The sequence below is a fragment of the Crotalus tigris genome, unplaced genomic scaffold (assembly GCF_016545835.1).
Source record: "Crotalus tigris isolate CLP2741 ecotype Arizona unplaced genomic scaffold, ASM1654583v1 scf7180000020145.1122116, whole genome shotgun sequence".
NCBI classification, from domain to species: domain Eukaryota; kingdom Metazoa; phylum Chordata; class Lepidosauria; order Squamata; family Viperidae; genus Crotalus; species Crotalus tigris.
This window is the reverse complement of record NW_024097874.1, coordinates 573057-597281: the sequence shown is the minus strand read 5'-3', so window position 1 is coordinate 597281 and position 24225 is coordinate 573057. Positions and strand designations below refer to the sequence as shown.

At 45.4% G+C, this 24225-nt stretch overlaps 1 protein-coding gene across 5 annotated transcripts in view; it reads right to left on the bottom strand.

Annotated features, from left to right (window-relative positions):
* LOC120318217 (zinc finger protein 436-like) overlaps positions 1 to 23914 on the bottom strand; it is a 38080-nt gene extending 14166 nt beyond the window's left edge. The window contains exons 1-2 of one of the 5 annotated variants that reach the window (XM_039365634.1): positions 23813 to 23887; positions 1366 to 1477 (exon numbers count right to left, since the gene is read on the bottom strand). The gene's annotated coding sequence lies outside the window, so the exon portion shown is untranslated. Of the gene's footprint in view, positions 1 to 1365; positions 1751 to 2895; positions 4290 to 19510; positions 19595 to 23812 lie in introns of those variants that run through there. The other 4 variants (XM_039365635.1, XM_039365630.1, XM_039365631.1 and 1 more) reach the window with 4 other exon arrangements.
* Positions 23915 to 24225: the final 311 nt, after the last annotated feature.

Genomic DNA, 24225 nt, shown 5'->3' with positions numbered 1-24225 from the left:
GATTTGGCATTTTGTCTACCTATCGAGTCCTTACCCAGGACCTGGGATAGGCAGATGTGGATGTTTGATGGTATTACAGATATCGTTGCAGGATGGAAGCAGTTCCTAGTAAGGCCGCCTTTGCAATTGACTAATAGCGAATTTGTCAATGCCAATGGTGTTCAAGTGGTGCTCCAGTTGTTTTGGGATTGCACCCAAGGCGCCTATGACTATTGGTACTACCCTTGCTTGCTTTTGCCACAGTCTTTCTATTTCTATTTGTAGGTCTTTGTATTTTGTTATCTTCTCCAGTTCTTTCTCTTCTATTCTTCTATCTCCAGGCACTACCACGTCCACTATCCAGACTTTTTTGTCTTTCTTATCGACAATTGTTAAGTCTGGGGTGTTATGTTGCAAATGCTTGTCTGTTTGAATTCTGAAGTCCCAGAGCAGTTTAATTTTATCATTCTCTATGACTTTCTCTATTTTATGATCCCACCAGTTTTTGCTTACAGGCAAATGATATTTTTTGCAGATCTTCGAATGCACCATTGTTGCTACTATTATTATCATTATTATTATTATTAGGCAAAATTCACTTGATAATTATCTCACTTAACAACAGAAAGTTTGGGCTCAGTTGTGGTCATAGGTCAAGGGCTACCTACAGTATATGCATTAATTTGTTGAAACTCTCACCTGCCTAGCTCGTTCTTTTTCAAAAAAAAAAAATATGCCGTAATTATTCTTAAAATTCAGTACAGGTAGTCCTCAATTACAACAGTTCTTTTAGTGACCGTTTACAGTTGCAACGGCAGTGAAAAAAGTGACTTACAACCCTTTTTCACTCGTGACCACTGCAGTATCCCAATGGTCAGGTGATCAAAATTCAGATGCTTAGCAACTGACTCACACTTATGACGGAAGCAGTGTCCCGGAGTCATGTGATCCACTTTTGCCACCTTTTGACAAGCAAAGCCAAGGGGGAAACAAGATTCACTTAACTACCATATTATTAACTTAACTGCAACGATTCACTTAACAACGGTGACAAGAAAGGTCGTAAAACAGGGCAAAACTCACTGAACAAATTTCTCACTCTCAGCTGTGGTGGTAAGTTGAGGACTACCTGTATGAATACTAGTGTTTTAAATTCTTTTTATCTACCTTAGCATATGCTGCTTCAAAACATCTTTTTTAAATAAACTTGTTTTACTTTAAAAATAATGGGCAAATGCTCTGAAATTCTTTTCTTTCTTTTTTTCCCAACAATCAGGCCTAAATTAAAACAAAACAAGGATTTTAAAGGATGTTAATCAGATAACTTGGGCAGGACAATGAAGTAAGCAAGCTTTTTTTTTTTCTTTTTTGATTAAGCATACTCACTATTGCAGAATGTAGCTCTACTCTGGTAGGAGTACCCGGTGCAGATCCCTAGGACCAAGGTCACATTGGAGCTTTCTCCAAAGAGGAGTTTCCTCCAATTCCTGCAGCCTATCTATATTGAGGTATAAAGCAAAGATGGATGGGTAGGTGGCTGCCCAGCAAAAACAATCTGCCAAAGATTTTTTCTTTCTTGCAAGGTCCAGCCAAACAACTCCTGTCATGAGGAAGTGGCCCGTGGATTTAAACTACAAATTCTGGTTATCTGGATCTGCAGTTTATGCCCTACCAACTAAGATTACGGATTGTCTATGTGTCACATTCTAGATCAGCGGTTTTCAACCTGTGGGTCGGGACCCCATTTGGGGTCAAACGACCATTTCACGGGGGTCGCCAAACAACGCAGTCTGCCATTTTTTCCCCCCTTTTCCTTAGCTGTGCTACTCCCTTTTATTCTATTGGCTTTTGAAAGCCAATAGAATAGACTCTCTTGAATAGAGTCTAATTCTATTGGCTTTCAAAGCCAATAGGAATGGTCCAGGCTGTCTCTGCCCTGCTGAGCCCGTCAAAAGTCCCATTCTGCAAACGGTGCTGCACCAGTTGAGTAGTCCTCGACTTACGACTGGTTGGGGGTCGCGACATTAAAAAGGTTGAGAACCACTGTTCTAGATCTTCAAAACCTGGTTATTTAACTCCCCCCCCCCACTGTTTCTCATCTCTGCAACTGGAATGTGGCCAGGTTTAGAGCATGTTTCTCAACCGGGGCCATTTGGCGGGAATTCTGGGAATTGACGTCCACCCATCTTCAGGTAGCCAAAGTTGAGAAACCCTGCTTTAGACCAACCCCCCCTCCCTACGTTGCCTCTTCTGCTGCAAAAACTTTTGGCATTCAGCTAGGGAACCCCAAAATTTGGGAAGATGTGCTGGGGACCCTTTCCCTAAGACCCCCTCCCTCCTTTGGGTCCCCATCCTGACTGTCCTTTTTTTTTTTTCATGCTGGAATAAATGAAGAGGCCACCTTAGTCATGCTCCATCAAAAGACTTCAAGAGGAGGAAAACAGCCACAGACCACAGGCTCGCTTCTCCAGGGAAGTCTCTCCACCGTTACTCATCCCTGAACCTGGAGTCCCAAGGACACCGTAGCCCACCAACCGAGGCCTTGTGCCCTAAGAGTCCTTTTGCAGGCAAGGGAGATGTGCAGCAACCACGAAATGCACACCCACCAGCTGTCCGTCTGCAGCTGGGCATTCACAATTCCCAGCCCAATGCGAGGGCCGGTCCATTGCAGCAAAGCAACAGAGCATCCTGAGGCACCTTAAGGACTAGTATATTTATTAGACCAGCGCCCTCAATCTATTCCTTTACCATCTAACGGCACAGCTAAAGTTTGCCCGTGGGTCCTGGCACCCCTTTCCCTCCAGACCTTGATTCCTCCATCTCTCCCCCTGCCTTGTCCTCCCCCAGCACTTGGCTCCCCCTCCTCCGTTGCAGGAGGCTTCTCCCCCCCTCCCCTTTTTGCCTGCCCAAACTCACCCCCGCCTTGCAGCCTTTGTGTCTGCTGCAGCTGCAGTTCTTTGATGGCTCCCAGACTGGGGACCAAGAAGCAAAAGGCAGTTTCTCATGTCACCGGAGGCAAGAGGCGGGGCGGGAAGGGGAGGAGAAGGGGAGACCGCCTGCCCACCTGCCTCCCTTCCCAGTTGTGAATCAAATTTCCACTGCTTTTCTAGGAAGCAGAACTTGCTCGACTTAACCCTTCAGCAAATCGGAAAGGACTCAAAACTCATCCCAGCCAGGTTAAGAGACCCAGAAACGGGGAGCCAAATTTTGTCCGTCCCACTTTTTTAAAAAGCAGAACTGCCCAGGGGCAGGCTGGCCAGGGATGATGGATGCTGTAGCCCAAGCTTATCTCAGGATGTCGGGAGAGGAGGGGTAGTTAATTTAATATACATTTTACCGAGCATGCCCCATAGCTGTACAAGCAGTGAGCGTGGCACGTTGGTTGATGGATGAGACGCCAGGGCAAAAAAAATAAAATAAAATGCTGTATTGATTCATTTATTCTGTGCCCATGAAATATAGATGAGCATCGCATTTGCCAGTTGAGCGGCCAGGAAAAATAACAAAAGCAAATCAAAGCACAATGAAAAACATGATTAAAAACACTTTAATCCCCTGAATATGAAATGATAATCCCTTCCTTCTCTTTCTTTTTCTTTCTTTCTTTCTTTCTCTCTTTCTTTCTTTTCTTTCTTTCTCTTTCTTTCTTTCCCCATTCCCTTTCTCTTTCCCTTTGTCTCTTTCCCTCTTTTCTTCTTTTTTATTTTTAATTTCTTTACATTTGCGTGAAATGATAACCTCTTCCTTCTTTCTTTCTCTTGCTTGCTTTTCTTTCTCTTTATCTCTGTTTCTTTGTTTCTTTTCTTTTCTTTCTTTCTCTTTCTCCCCCCACCCACACACAAAATGCACCATGTGCCCAAATACAAATTGTAAACAACTGAACCAGATTGGGAGAGTCTTACAGCCACATCTACTACTGTTGTTGCCATTGTCTACCACTACATTTTGTACAGTTCAAACGTTTTCCACTTCCCATGGTCCCCACAAACAACAACCTTGTGAGGTTTCCAAGAGCTATTTAACTTCCTCTCCACTGTTTCTCATCTCTGCAACTGGAATGTGGCCATGTTTAGAGCATGTTTCTCAACCGGGGCCATTTGGTAGGACTTCAACTCCCAGAATTCCTCAGCCAGGAATTCTGGGAGTTGAAGTCCACCCATCTTCAGGTAGCCAAGGTTGAGAACCCTGCTTTAGATCCCCGTACGTTGCCTCTTCTGCTGCAAAAACTTTTGACATTCAGCTAGGGAAGACTAAGTAGCACTGTGTCTGCACAAGCTCAATTCGTTCTTCCTTCCTTCCTTCCTTCCTTCCTTCCTTCCTTCCTTCCTTCCTTCCCTACTTACTTACCTACCTACCTACTTACTTACTTAACCTTATTGTCAGATGAAATACAGGCAGTCCTTGACTTACAACCTCAATTGAGCTCAAAATTTCGGTTGCCAAGCAAACATGTGTTACGTGAGTTTTGCCCCATTTTATGACCTTTCTTGCTACTAGCTATTAAGTGAATCACTGCAGTTGATAAGTTAGTCTCCTGCTTCTTAATTAATAACCCAGTTGTTAAGTGAGTCTGGCTTTGGACTTTGCTGGTGAGAAGGTTGCAAAAGGGGATGGCATGATCCAGGGACAGTGATTATAGAACGGTGGTTCTCAACCTTTCTAATGCCGTGACCCCATAATACAGTTCCCCATGTTGTGGTGACCCCCAATCACTTATACATCACCGGTTGCCAGGGCCGTGTCCAAAGAAAAGGGGGAAAAAATGGCGGACAGCCTTGTTTGGCGACCCCCGTGAAATGGTCGTTCGACCCCAAATGGGGTCCCGACCCACAGGTTGAGAACCACTGTTATAGAAGGAGGACAAATTTCCAGGAAGGAAATGAGATTTAAGAATCTCAGGAGGTAAACGCAACAATTGTTGTTCCTTTGAAACACCAGCAGCTGCATGCAATTGGAAACCTTTTAAAAACTTCACGGACGTTTTTCAAACTTGTGGCATTTTCTCACCTGTTCCACTGCCATTCTCCAATGCCAGCACTAGAGAAAATCCACACAATCAGGCAAGACAAATATTATATTTAAACCAACTGTATTGCCTCAAGACAGTGATTTCCAATGATTAAACCACAGCTTAAATCGGCACACATCTTTCCAATGACGAACCGGAATTCTACAAGTCCATACATCCTAAAGTTGCTCAAGTTAGGAAACACCAATTTAAATTATTATAAAATACAGGTAATCCTCAACTTACGAGGACTACCTGTAACGGAGCCCAACATTTATGTTGCCAAGTGAGACATTTGTTAAGGGAGTTTTGCCCCGTTTTACGACCTTTTGTTGCCACAGCTGTGAGGTGAATCGCTGCAGTCTGGCTTCCCCATGGACTTTCCTGGTCATAAGGTTGCAATAGGGGATCGCATGATCCAGGGACACTGCAACCGTCATAAACGTGAGTCAGTTGCCAAGTATCTGAATGCAAATCACGTGATGATGGGGACACTGCAAGCCTGAAAAAGGTTATAAGTTGCTTTTTTCAGTGCTGCTGGAACTCTGAACGGTGACTGAGTGAGTAAGTCAACTGTCTTGCCAAATGTGGAGAATGGGACATATAAATCTCACACTTCTGGGCTAGAACTAACTGGGCACGGCCATCCATCGTCTCTGCTCTGAGCTATTGAGATCTTGTTTATCAGCTTCTGGTATTTTGCTTTTTCTGCTTTCCTCCCCCTTTGCTAGTCCCCCCCCCCGTCAACTGACTACCTCCTGCCGCCTTCTTTGACTCCAGTCCTTTGCTTTGCTTTGTTTCTTTGTTTTTTGCAGATTTTATTGCTTTATGATTGATTGCTTTAATCTGTTTATTCACTGTTGCCGGCTCCTTTGGTTGGTTGTATAAGAAAAAGCTAGGCACAGGATCATTAAATGAGAGAAATAAATAAAAGCCAGATTCCCTGCCCATTCTCTGGCCTCTTAGTCACCCACAACCAAATTACCACTCGGCCGGGACTCTGATTTTGTTCATTTTTAATCACGTTTGTCCGCTGGCTTTGTGAGTGGGCAGCCCTGAAATTAGATTTACAGCATTCCTGCCCATCTCTCAAAAAAATGCACAAAATGCTAACTGGATATCAAGAGGTGGATCTTTTCCAAAAGCTGATCCCTTCAGCTCCAATTTCATTTACTTCCTTGGCAGTTTTTCTAGCCTGCCCCTATTCAAGAGACACTGGGCAGCTTAACAAAGTAAAAACATCAAACAGCATTAAGAAACACAGACCCAAAGACACACACACAAAAACAACCCAAAATGGAGACCATAAAAAAAAAAATCAACTGAAAGCTCAGCACAATAAAAAGGTTTAGACTGTTTTATGAAAACTAGAAGGGGGGCTACGGGAACCTCTGGGCCTAGGGAATTCCAAAGCATGGAAGTACAGGGGAGAGGTCAAAAAAGTCAAAATGGCTGCTGGGTCAGCACACTCCAAGCCCTACCTGGTAATCTGGTTGACAATATTTCTCAATGGAATGATTAAACCAAAAGGCAATTTCCAGTTCTTGCCATTTTATCAAGATAAGTTACCAGAAAGTTTAGAATTGTTTTCAGTGATAGAAGTTTAATAAAGATAGGTTATCTCGCTATAACAATATAATTAGCAATTAGCACTGAAAAATACTGCTAAAATGTCTTCTCTTGGTTCTGGTGTCAGTATAGTAAGGTGACCAACCATCCTCCTTTAGGGAGGACAGTCCTCCTTTTGTGAGTTCTGTCCTCCCTCGAAAAGTGTCCTCTTACATGTCCTCCTTTTCGATATTTGAAGACTAATCTGCAGGGCTTTTTTTTCTCAGAGAACGCTCAGAACGGCATTCCGGCAACTTTTTTTTGATGGGGTTTTTTTTTTCAACTTTTGCACGAGCTGTGCTACTCCCACTATTGGCTTTCAAAAGCCAATAGGAATTGCTGCTGAGCATGCCAAAACACCCGGCCGGCAAACTTTGCACATGTAAGTTGTCTGAAGCGAAGGCGAATTGGCAGGAACATTGCACCCCTCCCTGCTACCCAACTACACCATCTCCTAGTTAGTTCCAAAGATACCTGGAGGAGACTGGAGCAGCAATGCCACGGTAACTTTCTCTTGATTTTCGGCCCTGCTAGGTAAATAATGGCTGCGGGCACAAGAGGCAGGGGCGGCGGGGCTGCTGCGGGCGGGGGTGTGAGGGGCGGCGGTGGTTGTGCTGTGGGAGTCGTGGGGCCTGCTCTACATGGGGCTGTGCCGGGTGGGCGGTGGTGCTGGCGGGACAGCTGCAGGCGAGGTGTGTCGACGGCGGGCTGCCTCCTGGGCCGGAGCTGGCATAGCTAGTGCTTTGGGAGCCGCGGGGCCCGCTCTACACGGCGGAGCAGCAGTGCTGGCGGGGCGGCTGTGGGTGGGGGCGCGGCATGTAAGCATAATTACAATATAAAATGTTATTGTTACAAATGTTTTTTATTATGCATTTATCATATTATAGTGTATTCTGTATTATTGTTGCAATGAATAAAATGTTTCTTTTATTTACGATATTTTTTTCTTCAATTTATTTGTGTCCTCCTTTTCATTGCAAAAAAGTTGGTCACCTTAAGTATAGTTTTACGGTCATAATCTGTGCAGTTTAGTATTTTATTTTATTTTTATTTTTTTACTTATTTTATAACTTGTAAGCCATCCAGAATTACCTTATAGGGGATAAAAATTTAATAAATAAATAAAATAACATTACTACAAGATATTGGCAATGTCTTACGCAGGAACCTCTGCTGAAATAGAAGGGAACAAGCCATGGAAAATGCACACTAAATTCCCCCCCCCCCCAATATTTTTAACTAAAAACGCAGGACAGCTTGACACAACAGAGTACAGAGAAGAGCAACAAAGATGATTAGGGGACTGGAGGCTAAAACATATAAGGAACGGTTGCTGGAATTGGGTATGTCTAGTTTAATGTCTAGTTTAATGAAAAGAAGGATGAGGGGGGACATTGTAGCCGTGTTCCAATATCTCAGGGGCTGCCCCAAAGAAGAGGGAGTCAAGCTATTCTCCAAAGCGCCTGAAGGCAGGACAAGAAGCAACGGATGGAAAATAATCAAGGAGAAAAGCAACCTAGAACTAAGAAGAAACTTTCTGACAGTTAGAACAATCAACCAGTGGAACAACCTGCCTCCAGAAGCGGTGAATGCTCCAACACTGGAAGTTTTTAAGAAAAAACTGGATAGCCATTTGTCTGAAATGGTATAGGGTTATCTGCCTGAGCAGGGGGTTGGATTTGATGATCTCCAAAGTCCCTTCCAACTTTATTATTATTATTATAACCCCCCCCCCAATTATGTCCGACACCATTTAAAAAAAAACAATTCATCTATCCCAAACAGGAAAACAATGGAATATCTCAGCCCACTGACATCAGCCACTGTTACTACACCCACTGGAGCCCATGCTCCACAGCCAGCCAAGCGTGGCCCACTGCCTCGCTATATCACTTGGCCACGATTTTGTAGCAAACTTCCTTCTCTCAATTTTTCCTTTCAAAGGAAGATAGCAGAATCCAATCATCCTTCTTTTTTAATCTGTCCAAACCTTCAAGATTATCATTATTTCCTGAGATTTAGGTTGTCATATTGCCTTTTATAGCAATGAATCAGCTTCTCTTCACTGGCCATTTTCAACATACTGGCTATCTAGAACTTAAATGCAGATTCACCATACAAACCAATTCTGTTTATAGCCTCAAGAGATATAGGGGATAGGTATATCTATGGTGGTCTAAGTAGAGACACATTCCCCCCCCCCCAAGAAATGTAACTGGGGGGGATTATGGATTACTCTCGTCTCATGTACATAAAATCAAAAGCCATGTGGCTTGGTGCATTTATGTCTGCTGTCCTAATTCTTTATGGCTGTGCTTAACAAAGAGCTGGAGACAAACTGCTTTTATTAATCTAATAAAAGGACCAACCAAGCAATTGCAATATACAGAGAGCTTCCCAACCAGGCACACTCCGCTCATCAGCCAAACCATCAAAAAGGCAGTCAGAAAACCAAAAGATCATTTTTAAAATACTTTCTTTCAGGGGGGAGGGAGGGAATAGCACAATTAGCAAACAGCTTGCCTTCAGAAGTTCTGGGTGCTTCATCATTGGAGGTATTTTTAAAAGAGTGGAGAGCCACGTCTGAAATGATATAGGGTTTCCTATTTGAGCAGGGGGCTGGACTAGAAGACCTCCAGGGTCCCTTCCAGATTCTATTCTATTCTATTCTGTTCTGTTGTTCTGTTCTACTCTATTATATTCTACTGTATTCTATTCTATTCTACTCTACTCTATTTCACCCTGTTCTAGTCTGTTCTACTCTACTCTACTCTGCTCTGCTCTACTCTACTCTATTCTATTCTATTCTACTCTATTTCATCCTGTTCTATTCTATTCTACTCTACTCTGCTCTATTATATTCTACTGTATTCTATTCTGTTCTACTCTACTCTACTCTATTCTATTCTACTCTACTCTATTTCACCCTGTTCTAGTCTGTTCTACTCTGCTCTGCTCTGCTCTACTCTACTCTACTCTACTCTACTCTACTCTACTCTACTCTACTCTACTCTACTCTACTCTACTCTATTCTATTCTACTCTATTTCATCCTGTTCTATTCTATTCTACTCTACTCTGCTCTGCTCTATTATATTCTACTGTATTCTACTCTATTCCATCCTGTTCTATTCTGTTCTACTCTACTCTATTATATTCTACTGTATTCTATTCTGTATTCTATTCTGTTCTACTCTACTCTATTCTATTGCATGAGCAAGGTTGATTATAGGAATCCTGCAGATATCTCTGAATACATAGGCTGGAACAAATAATAAGTAAAAAAAATGCAACCTGAATCAAACTAATCAGTCAAATCCATCTGTGCAGGGTTTTTGACTGCCTCGATTAATAGTGCCAAATATCTTCTGTAGGTAAAGCAGACAGAGAGCTCCTGAATTAGAGTCCTTTCAGGACTATAATATTTGCAGAATAACTCCGTGAGGCAGTTCAGACTGGAGCCCTTGACTTACAACAGTTCACTTACCGACCGTTCAGAGTTACAACGGCACTGAAAAAAGTGACTTATGACCATTTTTCACACTTACGACCGTTGCAGCATCCCTAGGGTCATGTAATTTACATTTGGATGCTTGACAACTGACACACACTTATGACAGCTGCAGTGTCTCAGGGTCATGTGATCCCGTTTTGCAGCCTTCTGCCCAGCAAAGTCAGGGGGCGAGACCAGATTCACTTAACAACTGTGTTACTAACTGAACAACTGCAGTGAGTCACTTAACAATTGTGGCAAGAAGAGTCACAAAATGGGGCAAAGCTCCCTTAACAAAAGTCTTGCTCAGCAACCTAAATTTTGGGTTCAACTGTGATTGCAAGTTGAGGATGACCTATAGTAGGAGTAGGCAACCTTGGCTCTTTTATGACTCGTGGACTTCAACTCCCAGAATTCCTGAGCCAACCTACCCCTGAACTATAATGAGTTTTATACCTGAGCAAGGATTTGAATTTTTTTTTTTGTTTTTTGTTTATTTTTACAATCACAATCAATGATTTGAGGGCACACTGTTCCATGACCTTGCACTCTCCTTTTCTGGCAGTGCCTAGACCAGGGGTAGGCAACTGTGGCTTTTTTTATGACTCGTGGACTTCAACTCCCAGAATTCCTGAGCCAGCCACGCTGAGGGGAAAGGGAGAGGTTTCCAAGTTGAGCCATGCTGGCTCAGGAATTCTGGGAGTTGATGTCCACGAGTCATAAAAGAGCCAAGGTTGCCTACCCCTGAACTATAGTGAGTTTTATACCTGAGCAAGGATTTGAATGTTTTTTGTTTTTGTTTTTGTTTTACAATCACAATCAATGATTTGAGGGCACACTGTTCCATGACCTTGCACTCTCCTTTTCTGGCAGTGCGTAGACCAGGGGTAGGCAATCGTGGCTCTTTTATGACTCGTGGACTTCAACTCCCAGAATTCCTGAGCCAGCCGTGCTGAGGGGAAAGGGAGAGGTTTCCAAGCTGAGCCATGCTGGCTCAGGAATTCTGGGAGTTGAAGTCCACCAGTCATAAAAGAGCCAAGGTTGCCTACCTCTGGCCTAGACTTTGCTCAAATCACAGTTGCTAAAACTTCAGGAACTGGGTGGGTGTGGGAAATTGCCCTCTTGAATCAGGGAACACCAAAAGCCAGAGGGAAACCTAAAATGACTTTAAAAGTACGAAAACCTTTTTGCCAATTTCTCCTAGAGTCGACTGAGAGCTAGGCAATATATTATTAATATCAACTCCATTCCTCTACGGAGAGATTCTCAGTCATCCAGGACGTGGCTGAAAACATCTGGTTTAAAGCCTCTCCCAGGGAGTGGAGAGAACTGTAAACAAGAAAGCTTTGCAAACAGAGAGTTAACCTATTAGAAGCACATTTAATTAATGCCATCCCTGTCTGAAGAGATCTAATCAGAGCTGTAGAGCAGGGGTGTCAAACTCAATTTCATTGAGGGCCGCATCAACACTGCGGTTGCGGGGGGGGGGCAGGCGGATGGGTGTGGCCAGGGTGGGTGCAGCCTACTGGGTGGGTGTGGATAGAGTGGGTGTGGCCTATTGGGTGGGCATGGTCAGCTCTACATCATTCACATCAAGGGGGCCTTTGGGGACAGAAGTGGGACAGATCTGAGGATCTCTGGCAGAAGGGGGTGGGACCGGGGCAAGTGCCAAGGCATGGTCCACTGGAGGAGCCTCGCTGCCTGCTGAAACCCCTCCGCCGGAGTCCATCAAGCTGGATATGTGAAGTAGGTGAGGGCCATTTGCTGGCCACTTCCAGGCGATGGTGCATTTCTTCATTCCTCACAAAGCGGTGACACCTCCCCAGCATGCACCCAGGGGGCGGGGCCGACACGGCAGGGGCTGGTTCCTCGCTATTTCCAGGCGGTCTTGTGCAGCTAATACTGAATGCATTTCAGCATAAATTGTACATTGGCTCCCGGCCGGCCTGGGCCAGGCCAAGGCAGTGGGGGCCGTTCCCTCACTGTTTCCAGGATGGCTTCGCGGGCCACATGAAACCTCTTCACGGGCCGCATCCAGCCCCCAGGCCTTGTGTTTGACATGTCTGCTGTAGAGTTTTGAGGGGTTGTGTGAGTCTCAGCGGTCAAGCCCTAGAATTCAGAAAGAGCTTTTGCCTCATTTAAATGGGTGCTTACAATCTGCTACGAGTTCCACGAGGGTTGCGAGAAAGGGGGCACCGATGTGCAGTGAGTGATGGGGAATGGAGTGGACCCCAAAGGTGCTTTTTCAAGAGGCAACTGGACTGTTTTTGCTTTTCATTCAATCTGAATAGAGCTGGAAGGGACCTTGGAGATCTTCTAGTCTTACCCCCTGCTCAAGCAAGAGACCATATACCAGTGATGGCGAACCTTTTAGAGACCGAGTGCCCAGACTGCAACCCAAAACCCACTTATGCATCGTCGGGTGCCGGGTAGGTGTGGCCCATTGGGTGGGTGTGGCCCATTGGGTGGGCATGGCTGCAGTGGTAACAGCAGACTGGGTGGGACTAAAAAGTTCAATCAATTCTAACTTTACAAGATCTTTTTTTCCCCCCGAGAGGTTGAAATTGACTGATTGATTGAACCTTTTTTTTTTTTTTTTTGCACACGGCGGTGGAGGCCTAAAGCAAAAAGTTTTTATAAAACCCAGCTGAAGGCCTAGGACGATGGTGCGCGTGCCCACAGAGAGGGCTCTGAGTGCCGCCTCTGGCACCCGTGCCATAGGTTCGCCACCACTGCCATATACCATATCAGACAAGTGACTGTCCTGTCTCTTCTTAAAAATCTCCTGTGTTGAAGCCCCAACTTCTGAAGGCAAAGCCGTTCCACTGGTTGATTGTCCTCACTGTTAGGAAGTTTCTCCTTAATTCCAAGTTGCTTCTCTCCTTGAATTGGTTTCCATAATTGTTTCTTTTTCTTGCTTTCTGCTGCTTTGGAAAATAACTTAACCCCCCCTCTTCTTTGTTTCTTTTCCTTGAAGATGTTTCGCTTCTCGTCCAAGAAGCTTCTTCAGAACCTTCAGAACTGAAGAAGCTTCTTGGGTGAAAAGCAAAATGTCTACAAGGAAAACCCCCCAAAAAGTCCAGTTGCCTCTTGAAAAACCATCTTTGGGGTCCACTCCATTCCCCATCGCCCACTGCACATCAGTGCCCCATTTCGTGCAACTTGTAGCAGATTGTAAGCATCCATTTAAATGAGGCAAAAGCTTTTTTTGAATTCTAGGGCTTGACAGCTGAGACCCACACAAAACTCTACAGCTCTTATTGGATCTCTTCAGACAGGGATGACATTAATTAAATGTGCTTTTGATAGGTTAACTCTCTGTTTGCAAAGCTCTCTGTTTACAGTTCTCTCCACTCCCTGGGAGATGCTTTAAATCAGATGTTTTCAAACTTGTTCGGGCTGCAAAACCTGTTAGTTAAGGGGGAAAAAAAGAATCACTGAAAAACTCTGCTTTAAAGCAGTGTTTTTAAACTTTGGCATCTTTGAAGATGTGTGAACTTCATCTCCCAGAATTCCCCAGCCTGGCTAGGAAATTCTGAGAGTTAAAATCCACACTACTTAAAGTTGCCCAGGTTGAAAAAACACTGCTTTACACCAAGAGAATCTCCTTCCTTCCAGATGTTCTGAAATAGTGTTGTCCCAAAAAAAGAAATTTGATATATGAGTTCATAAAAATTAAAAGCCTAGTGGTTGCCTTTGTTGCCTAATGGACTGAACCCGGAAAAATAGATTAATTCAGTCATGATGTTCCAATGAGATTATTTCAGGAAACCGTGGCGATGCGAACCCCAGCAAACCCAACCAATTATTGTATATTATTCAGTAAACCAACAAAAATAGGTTTTTAGTGTTAAGCAGGAACGTGTGTCTATGAGTGCAAGGCGCGCACACATACACCCACCAATTTCACTGGACACCAAAAGATTTTTTAGAAGTATAATTCTAAGCATACACCCAGGGGGTGGAGTCGATACGGCAGGGGCTGGTTCCTTGCTGTTTCCAGACGGTCTTGTGGAGCTAAGACTGAATGCGTTTCAGCATAGATTGTACATTAGCTCCCGGCTGGCCTGGGCCAGGCCAAGGCAGTGGGGGCTGTTCCCTCACTGTTTCCAGGATGGCTTCGTGGCCACATAAAACCACTTCACGGGCCGCATCCAGCCCCCCCCCCCAATCTTGTGTTTGACATGTCTGTCGTATAGATCAAGGGTAGGCAACCTTGATCTATCTTTTATTACTCGTGGACGTCAACTCCCTGAATTCCTGAACCAGCCTGGCTCAGCTTAGAAACCTCTCCCTTTCCCCTCAGCACAGCTGGCTCAGGAATTTTGTGAGTTGAACTCCACAAATCATAAAAGAGCCAAGGTGGCTTACCACTGGTATAGGGTTTCCTCCTCAAGCAGGGGTTGGACTAGAAGATCTCCAAGCTCCCTTCCAACTCTTGTTATTTTGTTATTCCAGTCGTACTTGCGTACTGCTTGTATTTCAACAACAGTTCCACGTTTCTATATGATCCTTTCACATGTGCAGCTTAGCCAACAGGTACTGAAGGATGTACATTGCCATTAAGTTACAAGGCAGCCTTGAGGCTTAATACTGATGAATAATGAGGCACCCTTCTAGGGGGTCATGCTCTCAATCCATCAATGTCAGCACAGGAAACCAGGTTGTCTACTTGTGCAAACAAATTTGCAAAATCATTTTGGTGGCTTTGGAGGGCAGAAATTTTCATACCTAGTGACAGCAAAAACCGTCCTTGCAGTCTTCAACCCAGTAGTTCTGCTTTTCATTTTGACTTGAACCTAAGTCCTTGATCAGGTCATTTCCATGTGTTTTATATGAGGATCACCAAACGTTGTTGTTGTTGTTGTTAGTTGCGAAGTCATGTCCAACCCATCGCGACCCCATGGACAACGTTCCTCCAGGCCTTCCTGTCTTCCACCATCTTCTGGAGTCCATTTAAGCTCACGCCTACTGCTTCAGGGATTCCATCCAGCCACCTCATTCTGTCGTCCCCTTCTCCTATTGCCCTCAGTCTTTCCCAGCATTAGGCTCTTCTCCAGTGATTCCTTCCTTCTCATAAGGTGGCCAAAGTATTTGAGTTTCAACTTCAGGATCTGGCCTTCTAAAGAGCAGTCAGGGTTGATCTCCTCTAGGACTGACCGGTTTGATCACCTTGCAGTCCAGGGGACTCGCAGGAGTCTTCTCCAGCACCATAGTTCAAAGGCCTCAATTCTTTGGCGCTCAGCCTTTCTTATGGTCCAACTTTCACAGCCATACATTGCAACTGGGAAAATCATGTCCTTCACTATACGTACTTTTGTTGGCAGGGTAAATCCAGAACTTTGTCACTGTTCATCCCTGGCTGGCGCATTGCAGCATCTTCATCTGTTTTGTCTAAGCTCCACTTCTCTGCTGGTTTCAGTACTGGCAGATTGTTGTCCCATGGCACTGGTGTCTTGGCTGGAGGCAGGTTGAGGTATTTAATTGATTTCTTATTTTTAGCAGAGAAACCAGCAACATTAGAATAGAATTCTTTATTGGCCAAGTGTGATTGGACACACAAGGAATTGGTCCCTGGTAAATAAACTCTCTGTACATACAAGCAACAAGTGATAAATCATGATCATAATCATAAAATACAATCATCATAAGATACAATACTCCATGCTAGTCATAAAGTTCTAAAAGCAATCAACATAAATTGTAAGATACAAACAACAAAATGATAGTCCTAAGATGCTAAAGGAATAGGTAATAGGAAAGATGAGAAGGACAATAGTAATACAGCCCTACTATGTGGTTTGACATCCCAGGGCATAAAACAGTGTTGTGGGAATTAATTGTTTAGCAGACTAAACAATTTAGCAGAGGGGAAACTGTCTTTGTGTCCAGTTGTTTTAGCAGGGTTTTTCAACCTTTTCACCCATTGTACCACTTTTAGGATATGGCCACATCTGAGTACCACCAGTCGCCTAGCAAGGAGTCAAAAACTTGATGACCCCCCCCCAAAAAAGGAAAAAAGTGATAAAGTACAGGTAGTCCTTGACTTACAACAGTTCGCTTAGTGACTGTTCGAAGTTACAATGGCACTGTGCCCCCCAAGCCACAGCTGAGCAAGACACCTGCCTGCCTACCCAGTGGCACTCTTCCTCCTGTCCAAGGTTTTCATTGTTGTGAGCATTTCTGTTGAGGATTGGCAGTGGGGGTGGGATGGGGGTGTTTGGTTTTTATTCCCCCCGTCTGCTGGGTGGTTGCAGCAGGTTTTGGTCACTTCACATGACCCTGGGACACTGCAACCATCATAAATATGAATCAATTGCCAAGCATCTAAATATAAATCACAAGACCCTGGAGATGCTGCAACATTCCAGCTGATCAATGCTTCTTCTGGGCTCAGAAGCGCCAGGATCAGCACCAAGCTCCAGCTGGAGCCTGGCACTGATCCTGGCGCTTCCACTGAGCCCTGACAGCCCTGCAGCTCCAGCCATCTCTGGCTCAGGCTTGTGTGGTGCCGCCACCAGTTCAGCTCATTCCCCTCCCCTACTACTTTTCTAGGATGGTCGCGTACCACCTGCCAGGTGCCAATGTACCACAGGTGGTACCCGTACCACTGGTTGAAAAGCCTTGTCCTATTATAGCATCGTTTTGAGGGATGAAGTTGAAAGAGTTTATGTCCAGGATGTGAGGGATCTGTAGGTATTTTCACAGTCCTCTTTCTGGCTCATGCAGTACACAAGTCCTCAGTGGAAAGCAGGCTGGTTGCAATTGTTTTTTCCGCAGTCCTAACTATTCGTTGAAGTCTGTGTCATGTTTGGTTGCTGTGCCAAACCAGACAGTTATAGAAGGGCAAATGATAGATTCAATCATTCCTTTGTAGAACTGTATCAGCAGCTCCTCCAATCTGAGCTTTCTTAGTTGGCACAAGAACATTCTTTGTTGTGCTTTTTTGATGACATTTTTTATGTTACGTGTCCATTTCAAATCCTGGGAGATTATAGAACCCAGAAACCTGAAGGTCTGTATTGTTGATATTTTGTTGTCTAGTATTATAAGAATTTAGAATAGAATAGCGCTGGAAGGGACCTTGGAGATTTTCTATCTAGTCCAACCCCCTGCTCAAGCAGGAGAATCTATACCATTTCAGACAAGTGACCGTCTAGTCTCTTCTTAAAAAACTCCACTGATGGAGTGCCCACAATTTCTGGAGACAAGCTGTTCCACTGTTTAATTGTCCTCACTGTTAGGAAGTTTCTCCTTAATTCCAGGTTGCTTCTCTCTTTGATCAGTTTCCAACCATTGTTTCTCGTCCTGCCTTCTGGTTCTCTGGTGAACAATGTGACCCTTTCTGCCTTGTGGCAGTCCTTCAGATACTGGAACACTGCTATCATGTCTCTCCTATTTCTTTTTTTCTTTAGATTAGCCAAACCCAAGTCCCGCAGCCGTTCTTCATATGTTTTAGTCTCCAGGCCTTTGATAATTTTAGTTCCTCTTCTCTGAACTTTTTCCAAAATCTTAACATCTTTTCTGTAGTATGGTGACCAAAATTGCTTACAGTATTCCAAGTGTGGTCTTACTAAGGTTTTATAAAGTGGTACGAATACTTCACGTGATCTTGATTCTATGCCTCTGTTTATACCCAGGACTGTATTAGCTTTTTTGGCTGGTGCTGCACACTGCTGGCTCATATTCAAGAGGTGGGGAATAGGAGGGGTTCTCCTAAAATCTACTATCATCTCTAAGTTCTGAGTGTGTTCAGTTCAAGATTGTTCTGGCCGCACCACAAGTTAGACAAAAGTAATTGTCACATGGACATTCTGTTTTTGCCATATCATCGGGACAGGAACCAGCATTGACTTCTGAGTTCCTCTGAGCCAAGCTCTAAGATCAACAACACATCTTGCACAACAAAGTAGCCCAGGCCTTGTCTTGATCCCCAACCTCACAATCAAAATAGAGTACATATACTTTCTTAACAATTGCAGTCATGGTGCGTTTTTGAGGCTTAAGCATATAGACGCCACAAATGTAGCAGAACGTATCATGGCCGTTCCCACATTGGTCAGCCATTTCTGCTGTCCCCCGTCATCCTTTAACAAGAAATCTAGAGCCGGTTTACTTGTTATGCAAATTACATGTACACAGACAATGTTTTGCCATGTATCAAAATGCATGGAAATTGATATCGACAAAATGATACCATCTGTGCATGCAAGCTGCTTTATAGCCTTTCCAGGCAGCATCCATCCAGCCTAAGCATGCCTAGGCATGCCCAAACTATACCAGATCTACAAATGTTATGCAATATGCCTCAGATGCATGCCTGAACACGCATGAGCTACACAAAGCATTTTACAATGCAAGCGAAAATGAGTAAACTTAAAATATATCTAAGAAGAAATTACAAAACAAGATTTTTATAAAGCAGTAAGTGCTAAGTTAAATTTCAGGTTAGTTTCAGGATTAACAGCCAGATAGGTTTGTTGCTATAGAAATAGCTAGCATATACTGTTGTGTAAAAGTAAAAAGTTGAGGCTGTAATGTTAATCTTCTACTGTGCTAAAGAGAGTTTTTTTTTCCCTTTCCCCTCTTTACTCTCTATTTTCTTTTTCCCTCCCCCGCCTATTCTATTACTTTTTAAAAATTTATCTTCGTATTTTATACTTAGATAAACTAATACAAATGTAATCTCAAAAGGATTAACAGGCAAAAATTTATAAGATACACCCAGAAGTGTTCAGGAAGCAAAATGTTTGTTGTCCAGGACACGAACCCAACCTCTGTACAGTGCTGTCTCGTGGGTGTATGCGTCCACACCTTGCACACCTAATACCCATGGTTTTTTTTAAATCACCAAACAGCCCCCGCCCAACAGGCAACGTCGAAGGTAGCGCAACCCACAAGTCCCCCGCTACTTTAAAGATTAAACCCCGAAGGTCCCCAGAGTCCTTGACGGATTTGCAAACATCCCCCTACGACTTTTAGGTTCCCATTGCCGGAGGTGGGAAAAGCTCAGAAAGCCAGGAAAAATAGGGCAACGTTTTAAAAAGGGCAAGATCCCTCCTCCGATAGGAAAAGCAACGGAAACCAACCAAAGCCAAAACGTCGGATTTGAAATCTGATTATTTGGGGGGGGGGAGGGGACGTGTGTGTGTGTGTGTGCGTGTGTGTGTGTGTGTGTTGCTTTTGGTAGCCACAATGAACACATCAGCAGGGAGGGGCGCGCCCGTGTAGCCTTCCCTGCCCATTGCCAGGATCGGAAAGCAATTTCCTGCCTTGTTCTGTTGTTTATTTCTACGCTGGCGTTTTTTTTTACCCCGCTTTGCAATTTGGGGTTCCTCTGTTTCCCCCCCCCCCATTCCTCTCCTCCCCCGCCCCAAATCACCGCCTCCCCCCCGCCTCCCTCTCCCCGCGCCAGCCACTCACCTGCCTTCGCTCGCTCGCTCGCCCGCCCGCAAAGCTTAATTCAAAACCCCACTTTTGCCAGAGAGACGGACAGGAAGTGCCGTATTTATTTATGGGATCCAGCTCTCTCCCCTTATTCTCCCACCCCACCCTGAAATCCCCTGCCCCTCTAGCCCCGGCAGCTTCATGGTTTCAACCCTTTAGAGGGCGATCCAGCGACGCGCTCTGCTTTGGGCGGAGGAATCAATGAACGGAGGAGGGTCTCCCATTTCAAAGAGCGGCCCACGACGCCCCTCCCCCGTACATCTCGCCTCTTAGGGGCCTCCTGGGGGGGGCTGCACCCCCCCCCAAAGTAGGGAAGGTCCGTTTGCTGAATAGGAATTAGGGCTACGCAGATCATATGGTGGACAACTTGGATACTTAATTCTTTTTTCCCTAAAGTTCAGATGGGCCCTTGAATTGCCATCTGGGGCTCTGGGTCAGGCTTCCTTGGGGCCGCATATGACTTGGGGAAAAGCTGAGAGGGTGCAAGTCCCTCGACTGGACTTTTGTCTTGAAAAGTCCCTTCAGCAGAAGACTCTGAGAGCATTCCTATATCCTTTAATTCAGTGTTTCTTTAAGTTAGGGCAGAGGTAGGCAACCTTGGCTCTTTTATGACTCGGTGGACTTCAACTCCCAGAATTCCTGAGCCAGCATGGCTCAGCTTGGAAACCTCTCTTTCCCCCTCAGCATGGCTGGCTCAGGAATTCTGGGAGTTGAAGTCCATGAGTCATGAAAGAGCCAAGGTTCCTCGCCCCTGGTCTAATCTAATGAAGAGAAGAGTTGGGGGGAGCATGACAACTGTCTTCCAGTACTTGAGGAGCTGCCACAAAGCAGAGAGAATTGACTCATTCTCTAGGCCTCGGGCATAGGATAAGAAGTAATGGGTGGAAGCTTGTTATAGAGCAGTGGTGGCGAACCTATGGCACGCGTGCCAGAGGCGGCACTCAGAGCTCTCTCTGTGGGCACTTATCTGAATTACTGGTGGCGGGCTGCGGAGCTCCAGAGTGCACCGGTCAAGGGGCCGGCAGGCTGCAGCTGCTGACGGGCACTGTCGGCCCCCATGTGCTTGCTGGCCTGTGGGGGGGGGCGATGGTGTCAGGCAGCAGCTGCCCCAGCCCCTGCCTTGCCTTGCCCTGAGATAATGGCACCCCCACCCTACCTCACCTCACCTCGCAGGACGAGCCTCCTACCCACCACCCCACCTTCCAGAGACCCCCTGGATCTCCCCCAACCCTGCCTAGCCCCCACAGGCATCCCTCCCCATGAGCAACATCGAGGTGACCACGTCCACCTTGGCCACACCCACCCCATCTGCCATGACCATACAGCCACGCCCACCCAGTGGGCCACACCCACCTGGCACCCGGCAATAAATAAGTGGGTTTGGGGTTACAGTTTGGGCACTTGGTCTCTAAAAGGTTCGCCATCACTGTTATAGAGAGATCCAACCTAGAAGTCAGGGGAAATTTTCTGATGGTGAGAAGAATGAATCAATGGAGTATCTTGCCTCCTGGAGTTGTGGGTGCACCATCACTGGAGATTTTTTTAAATAGATTGGACACCCATTTGACTGGGATGGCATAAGGTCTCCTGCCTTGGAAGACCTCCAAGGTCCCTTCTAGCAACATGAAACCGGGTGAGATTAAGTCCTGTCCCGAGGATATGGCATAGCCCAGTGATGGCGAACCTTTTAGAGAATGAGTGCCTAAACTTCAACCTAAAACCCACTTATGTATTGTCAGGTGCTGGGTGGATGTGGCCCACTGGGTGGGCGTGGCTACGATGGTCATGGCAGACGGGTGGGCATAGCCAGGGTGGGCAACTCAATGTTGCTCCTGGGGAGGGACACCTTTGGGGGCTGGGCAGGGTTGGGGGAGTTCCTGGGGTCTCTGGTGGGTGGGACGGTGGGCAGGAGGCTGGTTCTGCGTGGTGAGGCGAGGCAGGGCGGGGGTACCATGTTGCAGGGCTAGGTGAGGCAAGGGGCCAGGGGGCTGCTGCCTGACACCATCGGCCTCCGCACACAAAGGCCAGCAAGTGCATGGGATTTCGGCAAGTTAGCAGGGGCTGGTTGAAGAAGACGGTTGCCATCTCCGGGGCATGGCGCGTGTGCCCACAGAGAGGGCTCTGAGTGCTGCTTCTGGCATGCGTGCCATAGGTTCGCCACCACTGACATAGCCAAACAGCTACTGGGCATGTGCGTACAGGGGTTAGATCAGTGGCTCCCAACCTTTTCTATACCCTGCACCCCTAAAACGCTTCTGATATATTCTTGCACCCCTCACAAAAGTTCAAAATAATGGCAACAAATTATGCATATATACTATAATTTTGAAAACCCAAGTTTTCGCACCCGCTAGAATATCATCTCGCACCCCCAGGGGGTTCAAGCACCCCCAGTTGGGAACCCCTGGGATAGATCGGGTGTCAAACTGCTGGCCCACAGGCCGGACATGTCAACTGGAAGCTGCGCCTACCCCATTGCCAGCAATGGCAAAACCGTCTCGAAACATTGTGCAATGTGACGTCACGAGTTTGACATGTCTGGTAACGCAAGGCCATGGCTTCGGGCAGCTAAGAGCCCGAAGCCATGGCCTTGCGTTATCTCGTAGCAACAAACAGCATACAGGTAGTCCTCGACTTATGACCACAATTGAGCCTAAAATTTATGTTGCTAAGTGAAACATTTGTTAGGTGAGGTTTGCCCCATTTTACAACTTTTCTTGCCACAGTATTAAGTGAATCACTGCAATTGTTAAGTAAGTAACACAATTGATAAGTGAATCTGGCTTCCCCATTGACTCTGTTTGTAAGGTCACAAAAGGTGATCGATCACCTGACCCCAGGGACACTGCAGCCGTCATAAATATGAGTCAGTTGCCAAGCGTCTGAATTTTGATCACGTCACCCTGGGGATGCGGCAAAGCTTGCAACTGTGAAAAACGGTCCTGAGTCACTTTTGTCAGTGCCATCGCATCTTTGAACGGTCGCTAAATGAACTAATTGTTGTTAAATCGAGGACTACCTGTATTAGAAAACTATTCAGAAAATCCTTGGTTTTACAAGAGCTTCTGGAAAGATTTTTTTAAAAAATAGCAGTGAAATATTGCAGAACAATTAATCCACTGAAGTGCTTGCTTCCAGATACAGCAAAGAGAGCCCCCAGGATGTCATTTATTTCTAGCTTAGGAGATGGACTTTTCAAGATAATGGCTGCAAAAACAACAACAACAAAAAAAACAGACTCGGGAACAGCATATCTCCCAAGAACAACTTCAACAGTGGGGAATAGATTTTTCTTTTTTTAAAGCTGCATGCTGACCATTTGAGCTTTTAGAAGACTGGGACTGGCAAGCAAGCGAAATCCGAGATTTCTTTGATGTCAGGGGTAGGCCACCTTGGCTCTTTTATGACTCGTGGACTTCAACTCCCAGAATTCCTGAGCCAGCCATGCTGAGGGGAAAGGGAGGGATTTCCCAGCTGAGTCATGCTGGCCCAGGAATTCTGGGAGTTGAAGTCCACGAGTCATAAAAGAGCCAAGGTTGCCCACCCCTGGTCTAAGGGCTATTCTAAGTGTTATTTATATAGCCTAGGGGTAAGCAACCTTGGCTCTTTTATGACTTGTGGACTTCAACTCCCAGAATTCCTGAGCTAGCCTGGCTCAGCTTGGAAACCTCTCCCTTTCCCCTCAGCATGGCTGGCTCAGGAATTCTGGGAGTTGAAGTCCACGAGTCATAAAAGAGCCAAGGTGGCCTACCTGTTTTAGGTCAACCCGTAACTGCACTTCAGGAGACTCGAGTAGAATCCGACACCTTTGCGAAGGCGACAATATAGAGGCGTCGCCATGACGTCCTGCCAGCCCCGCCCCTTTCGAATCTCCGCGGGATCGTTTCCCCGATCAAAGGGACTCTGCTTGCAATTCAATTGCCCCATGCTCTTTTTGTCTTTTGACACACAAACACACACATACCCCATTCCGTGACGCCTTTGCACCGTATTTTTTTAATGTCTTTCCCCTGCAATACAGATTGCGGGGGTGTGCTATATGTGAACATGGAGGTTCGATTTACTATAGGAAGAACCAACTGCAAGAACCAACCGTGATACACTCGCCTGGGTCTTTACCAGGAGAGAGTTAAATAGGCGCACTTAAAAAAATAGTTATTTACTCAAGGATAATTTCCCTTTAACTTTCCTTCCTCCCCCAACCCCTCCGCCGCTTGCTGGATTTCTTATTCTCTGATCTCTTTTTTTTTTTTTCAGAAACTTTCCAATTTAACTTACCCTTTCCGACCGGTTGAAATTCGCCCAGCAAAACTAAACAATGACAACACCAAACTACAAAGTTTTATCCAAAGGAACTACAGGAAAAGGAATTCAGTAAGAGGAAGGGGGGGGGGAGAAAAAAAAAAGAAAAAAGAACAGGCTGCATTTCTGGATCTGCTCTAGCTACTGAACTTTGTGCGTTTAACCCGTTCAGCTTTTCGTAAAATTGCGCGGTTTCACTAACACGATTGTAAAATGATCTCCCAGCCAATCCTGCTTCCCTGTGCAGAATTCAGAAGGCAGAACAGATTTTACAGCACAGATTAAAGCAACGCGGGAAGCAAAAAAAAAAAAAAAGTATTTGCAATAATGATTCCATTTTGGAATAAGTTCGCCTAGAGATTAGCTTTAGTTAGCTTTTGTTAAAACTG